The 12,209-nt window shown below is 54.6% G+C and overlaps 1 pseudogene; it reads left to right on the plus strand.

The window, feature by feature from the left end:
- The first annotated feature begins 3,535 nt into the window (after window positions 1–3,535).
- The window catches only part of LOC136482792 (uncharacterized), a 31,865-nt pseudogene continuing 23,191 nt past the window's right edge, over window positions 3,536–12,209 (plus strand).

Here is a 12,209-nt window from a genome sequence, read left to right on the forward strand (position 1 = left end):
AATGAATTTATATAAAGAAATAGCTGGGGTTGGTAGTGTTACCTTGATGACTCGAGCAATGGGGTTTGGAGAGCTCCAATCGGAAATGTCCGACCGGGACTCGTGCATGTCGTTTGTTTTTCAGACTTCATTTGTTTTTTTATAGAATTTAAAAATCATTCGGCCACACGTTCGTGGTCGGGTTTCGTGAGCAAGATGTTCCAAATTTCCTTTTATTTCCCGGATAAGGCCTCACACGGGACTCAATAATATGAATATCATTTTCTACTCATTTTATTATATTATTTGAATCACTTGCAGTTCAAATTTGACTTATACAAAAAAAATCCTTGAAATACAATAAATTAATTAAATATAGCAAACGGATCCAGAAATATATCAAATCTTAACATGGAGTACCACATGTTGTATGTGGAGAGTAGAAAAAGTTTCAAGGCCGGAAGTGAAAAAAAAACTTATTATTTCATGCCGTTTGTCGCTCAAATTCAATGTATATCAATTAAAATTCTATAATTGCACTTAATCAATTAAAATTATCAAATGGATCCAAAAATTTACCAAAATTACACATGAATCAATCTATGTTCTTTATTGCCTATACAAAAAGATTTGAAGTCAAACCCCAATTCGACCGTCACTTTGACTCTAAATCTTACCGAATCCTTCTCAACGCTACGATTCTTCATCTGAGATACTTTGGTTTGTAAACATCGTACGTGACACATTGTGCGAAACCTTTTGAATTTTTTACCACCGCCTCCACGTATGATATCATGAGATCTTGACAAATCTCATGATTTTCAGACTTCGTTTGTTTTTTTAGAATTTTAAAACCATTCGGCCACACGTTCGTGGTCGGGTTTCGTGAACAAGATGTTCCAAATTTCCTTTCATTTCCCGGATAAGGCTTCACACAGGACTCAATAACATGAATATTATTTTTCTACTCATTTTATTATATTATTTGAATCACTTGCAGTTCAAATTTGACTTATACCAAAAAAATTCCTTGAAATGCAATTAATTAATTAAATATAGCAAACGGATCCAGAAATATACCAAATCTTAACATGGAGTACCACATGTTGTATGTGGAGAGTAGAAAAAGTTTCAAGGTCAGAAGTGAAAAAAAACTTTTTAATTTGCCGAGTGCCAAAATAAAACACTCGGCAAACGAACCTATTTGCCGAGTGCCAGATAAAAACACTCGGCAAAGAGACTCTCTTTGCCAAGTGTCATTGGCGGACACTCGGCAAAGTGGTAACGGCCGGCACCCTGGTTGACGGCCGTCACACGTGGCGGTCTTTTGCCGAGTGTCTATTCTTTGCCGAGTGTCTTCTTGTTGTTTGCCGAGTGTTTTATTTCCTACACTCGACAAATAAGTTTTTTTTGCTGAGTGCAATTATTTTGCCGAGTGTTTATCTGTATGCACTCGGTAAAGATATTGTTTGCCGAGTGTCCGAAGGAATGCACTCGGCAAACCACCAGGCACTCGTCATATCTACTGTTTCCGGTAGTGATGGTAAACCCATAATTATGAAAACAATTCAGGTAAACATATTTTAGAGACGCGGTGAGAATTGGAGAATGTAGAAACTCACACCATTCCGTAAGCCTGAATGGCCTAGGATTGGTGATTTCTCTGAGCTCTCCTTGCTGCTGTGGCTCTGCATTTACCTACTTGAATTGGGAGGAAAACATGTTAGTTTGTTAGTTCCTAGGTACAGATAAAAGCTCCCTTCTTTAACACTGGCCATTACTCTTGATTCTGAGCCATTCGACTGATCATTACAATAGAGTCTTGTAGGACGAAGCGGTCCTCCTTTGACCTGCAGTATAGCAGAAACACAGGGAATTTTTTAATATATATGCTGTAATCTAATGGGAAAAAATGGTACAGTTGACAAATTTGATAAAGGAAACATGTATGATAGGCATATTTTGTGAAACAAATCATAAGGCAACCTATTGTGGATAGGAGGTACCAATGTGAGCAATGCATAGAAATAAAAAAATGTGGCTGAAATTGGAAGAACGGCAATCGTAGTATTCAGTAGACGTAGAAGAAAATCAACACAAAAAAAGCTCTAGGAGGGGAAGGGATAAGGAGAGGAAGGGGAACAAGGAGCAGGCACAACCCGGGAGAGGAAGATGCGATGCGCCGTCGTGATCCGGTCCATCTGCCGGCAAGGCCGACCACGGATCAATTAGGAGGTTGTTGCCAGTCCAGCTGATCCAGGATGCAGCGCATGGTCGTCGCCGGCGGCGCAAGGCTGCTCCACCTCTCCACCATCTCCGAGCGCAGCGCCGCGGTAGCCACAGCCCAGTGGCACCTCCCTAGACCTGCAGAGTGTAGGCGCCACCTGCGACCGCGCCGCCGCAGTGCGGGGAGCCTGCCACGAGCGCGCCTCTAGGTTGATCCCGGCAGTGTAGGCGCTGGCGTCGGGGCTGCCAAGGTGGCGCTTGGTACACTCCGCGAGCGCGTGCTCATTGGGGAGAACCCTGTGGACAAGGCGGCTAGAGAGGAGCCGATGTGCGAACTGAAACGCACGGCTAGGTCATGGGCGGTGGTGGCGTGCCGGGGAGTGGCGTGGGTGAGCGCGGGCGAGGACTACAACGCGGGCACGAACGGCGAGGTCAACGGCGCGAGTGCGACGAGCGACTTCACGGCAGGGAGGGAGGCGTGGGCGAGGGGGAGGGAGCGTGGGAGAGGAGGCGGCGGCGTGGGCGAGCGCGTGGTGAGGGGGAGGGCCGCGTGATTGGAGCGGGATCACACGAGGGATGGAGCGTGATTGGAGGGGAGGGAGTAGGCGACGTCCGGGTCCACCACGCGGGTGCGAGCGAGCGAGCGAAGGTAGCCGGGGGACGATTGCTCTGCGTATTTTTTAGTTGTAGAGATTTCATCGTAAAAGGAAGGGGGAAAGAGCGATGGGTGCGGGATCACAGCAGGCAGAACCATGGCCCCATGTTGGAATGTCGTACCAAAACGGTGTCTCCTCTTTAGTCTTTTTAGTTGAGATACAGAGATCTACCAGCATATCCGCCCAAGTACCCACCCTGCTCTCCTTCCATCATCAACACCTGTGATCATGCCAAGTATGCCTTAATGTTAATATAGATTGTAATTGTTTTACTTTTGTACAAAGCAAATAACCACCTTGGCCCTTTCAAGTATTTTCTCCCCTAATATACGCTCTCTGTACCAAAATAAGTTAAATTCTCGTTTACCGATGATTCAAACTTTTCTAAAGTTGACTAATAAATATATAAAAAACTAATATAATAAACTTTATTATATTTATCGTGGAATATACTTTCATAATGAATTTATTTATTCGGCTATATAAATATTTGTATTATTTTTGCAAATATTGATATAAATTTAAAAATGATTGACACGTGGAGAAGGGAAATGTGTGCTTATTTTGGAACGGAACGAGCATATAAAAAATTATTTGAATTTTAGAGGTGGTTCAGTTTGATTATGAGTTTTCCTACACAACAATTGGAGCTGAAATGCAGAAGTCGGGAGGGTAAAGCTGTCATTTCGCACGTGTGGGTGGAGTGAGTGACCGTGGAGGATTTTGTCGTGTGGTGTGGCTCGTGATCCACTTTCCCCAATCCCTATCCATCCATCCGCTTCCGCCGCTCCGCCCGCCGCCGCATCGCATCCCCATCTCATCGCTCCCAGACGAAACCCTAACCCTGCTGCCTGCCGTCGATCTCCACTGCTGCGGCGGCAGCATGGAAGAAGCAGAGAACGGCGTGAGGAACCGATCTCCGACGCGCGCCTCCGGCAACGGCGTGAGGAAGCTACCTCTTTCTCCGACGAGGGACAACGGCGTGAGGAACCGCTCCCCGACGCGCGCCCCCGCCAACGGCGTGAGGAAGCTATCCTCTTCTTCGACGAGGTCGTCCGCCCCGGAGCATAGGAAGCCCTCTGCCTCGCCTCTGCCGCCGCGCGTCCCCAGGTGGCTGATCCTCGACAGCATCGTCCACCGCAGCAGCAGGAGGCGTTGCGGTGTCGTCGAAGACGACGCCACGGCCTCGGCGCTCGCCCACGACTGCGTCGGCCGCCCCGTCCGCGCCTCCCTCAGGATCGCCGACCCGCCCGCGGTCTCCCGTCTCTACATCCACTGGACGGGCAGGCCGCCGATCGAAGGCTTCTCGGAGCCCACCGCCATCGCCGCCCACCGCAACTCCATTCTCTTCCATATGGCCACCACCTTCGAGGATCCTCTGATGTGGAGCAGAGCTCCCTTCTTCCCCGACGACTACTTCGTCTACTCCTGCTCATCCTCGTCTCCGCCGACCCTGACTCTGCTTCCCCCTTCTTCCACGGCGGCGACACCAATCCCAAGCTTGATAATTTCTTCCAGCCATACCGGAACCAGCAGCAGCGCATCATGTTGGACCAAGATGTGGGCATCCTGTGCCATGGCGACGAAGGCGAGTTCACGGTGGCACAACTCACATTTTCTGAGAATGATGAGTTTGAGCTCTGCGTGCTGCACCATGCACCTCCTGCCTCTGGCATCTCAAAGGAATGGAGTGTGAAGAAGGTGCAGAACCCTCCTGACATGAAGATAAACATCTACTCGTGGATGACTGACGTCGTCGTGCCCATTGGCAGATGCTTGTGCTGGGTCGATTACTACCAGGGCATGCTTCTTGTTGATGTCCTCACTGACAGCAGCAGCGACCCAGATCATCAGCAATCGCTCCGTTACATCCCTCTGCCTAAAAAGGCTTTGAAGTCTCGCCGTCCGTACAGGGACGCCGGCTCACCTGACCCATTGCGGTGTGTCTGTGTCACTGACAATGACATCATTAAGCTCGTCTGCATTCTTACTGAACGTCCTGCTTCGTCTTGTCCCTTCGCCATAACAACTTGGACTTTGGATGACAAACATGAAGGCAAATGGACAATGGATGTCGACACCACCATGGGAGCAGAGAAAATTTTCAGTCTTTTTGGCGCTGGCCACAGTTTCCTACCACGGGTGCAGCCAAGTTTTCCTTTGGTGAGCTTGGGTGATCCAGATGTCATCTGCTTCTTGCTGAAGGACAAGGACCGTGGCCTTTTCTGGATGATTGAGGTCAACATGAGGAACAAGAAGCTACAGTCAAGCACCCTCTATATCAGTGAAGAAGAAGAAGAAGGATATCCCCCAAAAAGGGGCCGCCGGAACAATTTCTTTGGTCACTACTTTTGTCGGGTACCATAAAAAGGGGTCCCTTAAGCGAAAACCGAAAAAATCGTTTAGACCCTGTCAAAATCAAAGTCAAGAGACAACTATAGGCTAACCCCTGGCCTTGTCCGAGGCTACCGACTCTCCGCCTCGCTCGAGGCCTCGCACGAGAGGCCTCGGACGGCCTACCGATTTTCCGCCTCGCTCGAGGCCTCGCACGAAAGGCCTCGGACGGGGAACCGATTCTCCGTCTCGCTCGAGGCCCCACGCGTAAAGCCTCGGACGAGGTGTCGATTCTCTGCCTCGCTCGAGGCCGGCTCGGCAACAACCCCGTCGCCTCCGCCTCGACAGGTCTCCCTGACAGAACGTCACGATCAATTAATGCGACCAACCACTCCCGCGACATCAACCGGACGATGGCTCAACACAGCAGAGCGGCCGACGAGACGAGAAGTCGCATCAACACCATGCCGTCCGGGACAGGACGGGGCAGGGGTTATCGGCCGCTGTGCTCGGTACTATGCCCACGACTGACGCCCGCACTGCACTGTGCTACCTAACCCCTGCTCCAGGAACAACGCGGCATGGGGAGTCAAGTCCAGGCCACTATAGCCTCGGAATCAGTGTACAGGACCAACTGCTCCTTCCAAGCCTCGGCAATCCACTTCAGGGTCTCGGCAGCCTCGGGATTCACACCCGCCGAGCCCCCGACGATGTCTCGGCCTCGGCACCAACTAAGCCTCGGCTTTTTACACTACCAGCACACAGCGACCGGCACATCGTCCGCCATGCCCTGCGTCAAGCTATCACGGGAGCTCCCACGTCGCACAGGATCGGATGCGACCGGCGCGTTCTCCAGCACATCAAGGACAGGGCCGCTCCATCGACCATACCGCCATAGTAGCGAGCTACAGGGCTCGGACACGCCACCTCCGCTTACAGGAGCTGTGTAGCGAACACATGTATCACCCCGGTCCCCCCTTCGACTATAAAAGGGAGTGACCGGGGCCATTTCTAGACACGGGCACACGCACAGACAGACAGACGAACTCACTCACTCACGCGCAAGCGACACTTAGTAACACGCACGCTTCCCCGCTGCTTGAGATCAACATCTCAAGCAATTCACACCGCTCCACGCAGAGACCTGGGACAAGCTCCCTCTCTCACCCTGCTTGTAACCCCCTACTACAAGCACTTCGGTGCAAGGAATACGAGATTGATCTCTCAGACTGGACGTAGGGCACCCATTGCCTGAACCAGTATAAACCTTGTGTCCCTTTGCATCATCATCCGGGATTAGGAGCACGCAGTACATTTTCACTAGTTGGTTGAGGACCCGCCGGTCCAAAACACCGACAGTTGGCGCGCCAGGTAGGGGCTCTACTGCGTGTCATCTTCGTCATCCCGACAAGTTCCGGATGGTAGACCCCGTGCTACCACTGCGTCTTGGCACGATAATCTGGTTCGGGAGCCTAGAGTTCATGTCTCTAGGACATGAGTACGATATGGTACTCCTCTCATCTCGAGCCCCACCGACCATCGACGACGTCACGCCCCAGCAGCCTAGGCGCAGGCGGCGCCCAGGCTGCCGTTCTCATCACGCTCGCCAAGCACGGCACGGGCGTGACCACCTCGACCCCGTGCAAGCTCAGGGCGATGCGCCACGCTCTGCCGGTATCCCATGCCCAGCTGTTGGCACAAGGTCCCTGGTTGGGGACCTGTCTAGCCTGAGCCTGGACATGGGAAAGGTGTTGGTGGCGCACGGCGACGCCCCGTCGTCAAGCTCTGCCCCGCCACCTCCTGAGGAGTCGACTCCGGCGGAGCAAAGCCCGGTGATGGCACCATCCCCGTACCCCTTCGGGCTAAGGAACACCGCCGCCGCCTATGCTTCCGCCTACGCTTCCGCACACGCGGAGCCCTCAGGACGCCCTCAACGCTTCGCCCTCGACCTCGACTCCACAACCTCGACTCACACCCGCGCCGACTCCTCGGAGGAGGACGAGGCGTGGGCCGGAGCAGACTTTTCGGGCTTTGCGACCCTGAAGCTATGCACCGCTTCTTGGCCATGAGCGACTACTGCTTCGGTTACTCTGACTCCGATGACGAAGACACTTACGACCCCACTTGCGAGTGTTTCCACATCGGGCTCGGGATGCCGAGAGCAAGCGATGAGGACGAGGGGGCAGGCAACCGTTCCCCGCTTCGCCAGGGGGCAAGCGGCGCCACACCTCCACGCGTTGTCCCACTGGCGGCGCGGAACGGGAACCTTGCACCCGGACAACTTCAACGCCCGGACCTGGAGCAGCTCCGTGAGCTTTAGGCCAAGGTCGAACAAGACCGACTCCTTTTGCAGCAGCTCTGAGACACTCTCGAGCAGGAGCAGCGGGGTCGCGGTGAGGACGGAGGAGCCCGACGGAGGGCCTGTGACGTCCACCACCGCATCAACGACGACGAAGGGGGTGAGCAACCCCCAATCTTCAATCGCGCTAGTCAGAACGTCACGGCAGCGGTGATGCTAGTCCAAGCCCTCTACCACGGAGGGGCGACGGGTCCGCGGCGAGCTCCAGGATCTCCTCGAGACCGCCGTGGTAAAGCAGGCCAAAAGCTCCGCCTCTAGACAACATGGGGGTGCTTCAGAACTACCCGCGACATCACCTCGGTAGGATAGAGAGGCCTCAGTTCGTCCCAAGCCCGCTCGGACGACGACAGCCAACAGGGTCCCCTTGGTGCACGACCGCCTCGGCAACCGACGCGAGGCGCAGGGCGACCACGATGTGGTCAGCAGGCGACAACGCCACGACAATGAGGGGCCCGCCCGAGGCTACCATCCGCACCGAGGTGGCCGCTACGACAGTGGGGAGGACCGCAGTCCTTCTCCTGAGCCGCCTGACCCTCGAGTTTTCAGTAGATCTATCCGTGTTGCTCATTTCCCGGCCCGGTTTTGGTAACCGGCCAACCTCACGAAGTACAGCGGCGAGACCAATCCTGAACTTTGGCTGGCCGATTACCACCTGGCTTGTCAGCTAGGCGGCGCGGACAATGACCTGCTCATCATCCGCAACCTCCCATAGTTCTTGTCAGACTCGGCACGAGCCTGGCTCGAACACCTCCCTCCCTCGCAGATCCACGATTGGCACGACTTGGTAAAGGTCTTCATCGGGAACTTTTAGGGCACATACGTGCGCCCTGGGAACTCCTGGGACCTCAAGAGTTGTCGCCAGGGGCCGGACGAGTCTCTCCGAGACTTCATCCGACGCTTCCCCAAGAAATGCACCGAGTTGCCAAGCGTCGGCGACTCAAAAATTATCCAAGCTTTCCTCTCCGGCACCACCTGCCGAGACCTGGTCCGAGAGTTGGGCCAGAACGTACCAACCCCGGCGGCCATGCTCCTCGACATTGCCACCAACTTTGCCTCGGGCGAAGAGGCCGTTGGGGCCATCTTCCCTGACAACGACGCCAAGGGGAAGTGGAGGGACGAGGCCCCCGGGGCCTCGGCTCCCCACCTCCCCAAGAAAAAGAAGAAGGGTCGCCAGGGGAAGCAAGAAGTCCTCGAGGCCGGCCTAGTCACGACCGTAGAGCGCAAGAATCCCCGAGGCCCCAGAGGCCCCGGGCTCTTCGACGATATGCTTAAGAAACCCTGCCCTTACCACCAGGGCCCGGTGAAGCACGCCCTTGAGGAGTGCACCATGCTCCAGCGTTACTAGACCAAGCTCGGGCTCCCCGACGATGATGCCAAGAGGAGGGGCGCTGGCGATAGGGATGACGACAAGGACGACGGGTTCCCCGAGGTGCACAACGCCTTCATGATCTTCGGCGGGCCTTCAGCGTGCCTCACGGCACGACAGCGAAAGAGGGAGCGCCGGGAGGTCTTCTCGGTGAAGGTGGCCGCTCCCCGGTACCTCAACTGGTCTCGGGAGGCGATCACCTTTGATCAGGATGACCACCCCGACTATGTCCCAAACCCTAGACAGTACCCACTTGTCGTTGACCCCATCATTGGCAACACCTGGCTCACTAAGGTGTTGATGGACAGAGGCAGCGGCCTCAACATCCTCTACGCCAACACACTGGAGCTCCTTGAGCTCAACCAGTCACAGCTCCAAGGCGATGCCGCGCCTTTCCATGGCATCATGTAGGGGAAACGCACGCGACCCCTCGGGCGCATCAACCTGCCCGTCTGTTTCGGTACTCCCTCCAACTACCGCAAGGAGGTTCTCACCTTCGAGGTGGTTGGGTTCAAGGGAACCTACCACGCCATCTTGGGGCGAGCATGCTACGCCAAGTTCATGGCGGTCCCCAACTACACCTACCTCAAGCTCAAGATGCCGGGCCCCAACAGCGTCATCACTGTTGAGTCCACATACGAGCATGCATACGACTGCGACATCGAATGCATCAAGTACACTGAGGCTATCATAGAGGCCGAGACCCTCATCGTCAACCTCGATTGGCTTGGTAGCGAGGCGCCTGACTCCAAGCGTCGAGCTAGGACTTTCGAGCCTGCGGAGGCCATCAAGCTCCTCCTAGTCAACCCTGCCTGCCCTGATGACCGGGCACTGAGGATCAGCGCCACCCTCGACATCAAATAGGAAGTCGTGCTCGTCGACTTTCTTCACGCGAATGCCGATGTATTCGCGTGGAGTCCCTCGGGCATGCTGGGCATACCAAGGGAGGTCACCGAGCACGCCTTGGACATTTGGGCCGGCTCTAGACCGGTGAAGCAACGCCTATGCCGATTCGATGAGGAAAAGCGTAGGACCATCGGCGAGGAGGTGTAGAAGCTTTTGGCGGCCGGATTCATCAAGGAAGTGTCCCATCCAGAGTGGTTGGCTAATCCTGTATTAGTCAAGAAGAAAAATGGGAAGTGGAGGATGTGTGTAGACTACACCGGTCTGAATAAAGCATGCCCAAAAGTCCCTTTCCCATTACCTCGAATCGACCAAATCATCGACTGCACCGTGGGATGTGAAACCCTATCCTTCCTTGATGCTTATTCCGGTTACCATCAAATCAAGATGAAAGAATCTGACCAGCTCGTGACTTCTTTCATCACACCATTTGGCATGTACTACTATGTGACTATGCCGTTCGGCCTCAGAAACATAGGGGCCACATACCAGCGGTGCATGACCCAGGTCTTTGGCGAGCACATCGGGCGAACCGTCGAGGCCTACGTGGATGACATCGTGGTCAAGTCTAGGAGGGCCAGTGATCTCGTCGATGACCTGGAGATTGCCTTCAGATGCCTCAGAGAGAAGGGCACCAAGCTCAACCCCGAGAAGTGTGTCTTCGGGGTCCCTCGAGGCATGCTCTTGGGATTCATAGTCTCGGAGCGCGGCATCGAGGCCAACCCAGAGAAGGTCTCGGCCTGACCAACATGGGACCAATCCGAGACCTCAAGGGAGTGCAGAGGGTTATGGGATGCCTCGTGGCCCTGAGCCGCTTCATCTCGCGCCTTGGCAAAAAAGGCTTGCCTCTGTACCGCCTCTTGAGGAAATCGGAACGCTTTTCTTGGACCCCCGAAGCCGAAGAAGCCCTCGCCAAGCTCAAGGCGTTGCTCACCAATCCTCCCGTCCTAGTACCGCTAGCCAAGGGTAAGGCCCTCTTACTCTATGTGGCCGCAATGACCCAGGTGGTCAGCGCGGCCGTGGTGGTCGAGAGGCAGGAAGAAGGGCATGCTCTACTCATCCAACGACCGGTTTACTTCATCAGCGAAGTGCTCTCCGAGATCAAGACACGCTACCCCCACATCCATAAATTGATCTACGCCATAGTCTTGGCTCGACGCAAGCTGCGTCACTACTTTGAGTCCCACCCGGTGACCGTGGTGTCATCTTTCCCTCTAGGAGAGATAATCCATAACCGGGAGGCCTCGGGTAGGATAGCCAAGTGGGCCATCGAACTCATGGGGGAAGCCCTGTCTTTTGCGCCTCGGAAAGCAATCAAATCTCAGGTCTTGGCCGATTTTGTGGCTGAGTGGACCGACACCCAACTGCCACCTGCTCAAGTCTAGGCGGAATGCTAGACCATGTACTTCGACGGGTCCTTGATGAAGACCGGGGTAGGCGCGGGTCTGCTCTTCATCTCACCCCTTGGAGTGCACATGCGCTACATGATTCGGCTCCACTTCACCGCCTCCAACAATGCAGCCAAGTACGAAGCCCTCGTCAACCGCTTGTAGATCACCATCGAACTTGGAGTACGGCGTCTCGACGTACGGGGCGATTCATAGCTCGTTGTCGATCAAGTGATGAAGGAGTCGAACTGCCATGACCCCAAAATGGAGGCGTACTACAAGCTGGTACGTCGCCTTAAAGACAAGTTCGACGGTCTCAAACTCAACCACATCGTGCGTAAATTCAACGAGGCCACGGATGAACTGGCAAAGATGGCGTCGGCGTGGGCCCCGGTCCCCCCGAACATCTTCGCCAGAGACCTCCACAAACCTTCCATCGACTATGCCTCGGTGGTGGAAGAGGGCCCATCGGTCGAGCCTACCGCAGGGCTCGAGACCCCCTCTGTCGCCGAGACCCCTTCGGCCAAGCCCAAGGTCATGGAAGTCAATGTGGAACCTCCCGAGGCCAACCAGGGCACAAACTGGCAAGTCTCGTTCCTTGATTGCCTCGTCCGAGGAGAGCTTCCCGCAGACAGGACCAAAGCCCGACGGCTTGCTCGATGAGCCAAGACTTACACCCTCAGCAACAGCGAGTTGTACAGGCGAAGCCCATCGGGCGTCCTCCAACGATGCATCACCACCGAGGTAGGCCAAGCCCTACTTTGGGACTTGCACGCGGGAGCCTACGGGCACCATGCAGCGCCTTGGACGCTCGTCGGAAACACCTTCCGCCAAGGGTTCTACTGGCCAACGGTAGTTGCTGACGCCACCAAGCTCGTATGCTCCTGCGAAGGATGCCAGTACTACGCACGGCAGACGCATCTCCTAGCCCAAGCCCTCCAAACCATCCCCATTACATGGCCATCGCCATGTGGGGGCTCGACATGGTTGGGCCTCTA

This window comes from Miscanthus floridulus, chromosome 9 (genome assembly GCF_019320115.1).
Source record: "Miscanthus floridulus cultivar M001 chromosome 9, ASM1932011v1, whole genome shotgun sequence".
NCBI lineage: Eukaryota > Viridiplantae > Streptophyta > Magnoliopsida > Poales > Poaceae > Miscanthus > Miscanthus floridulus.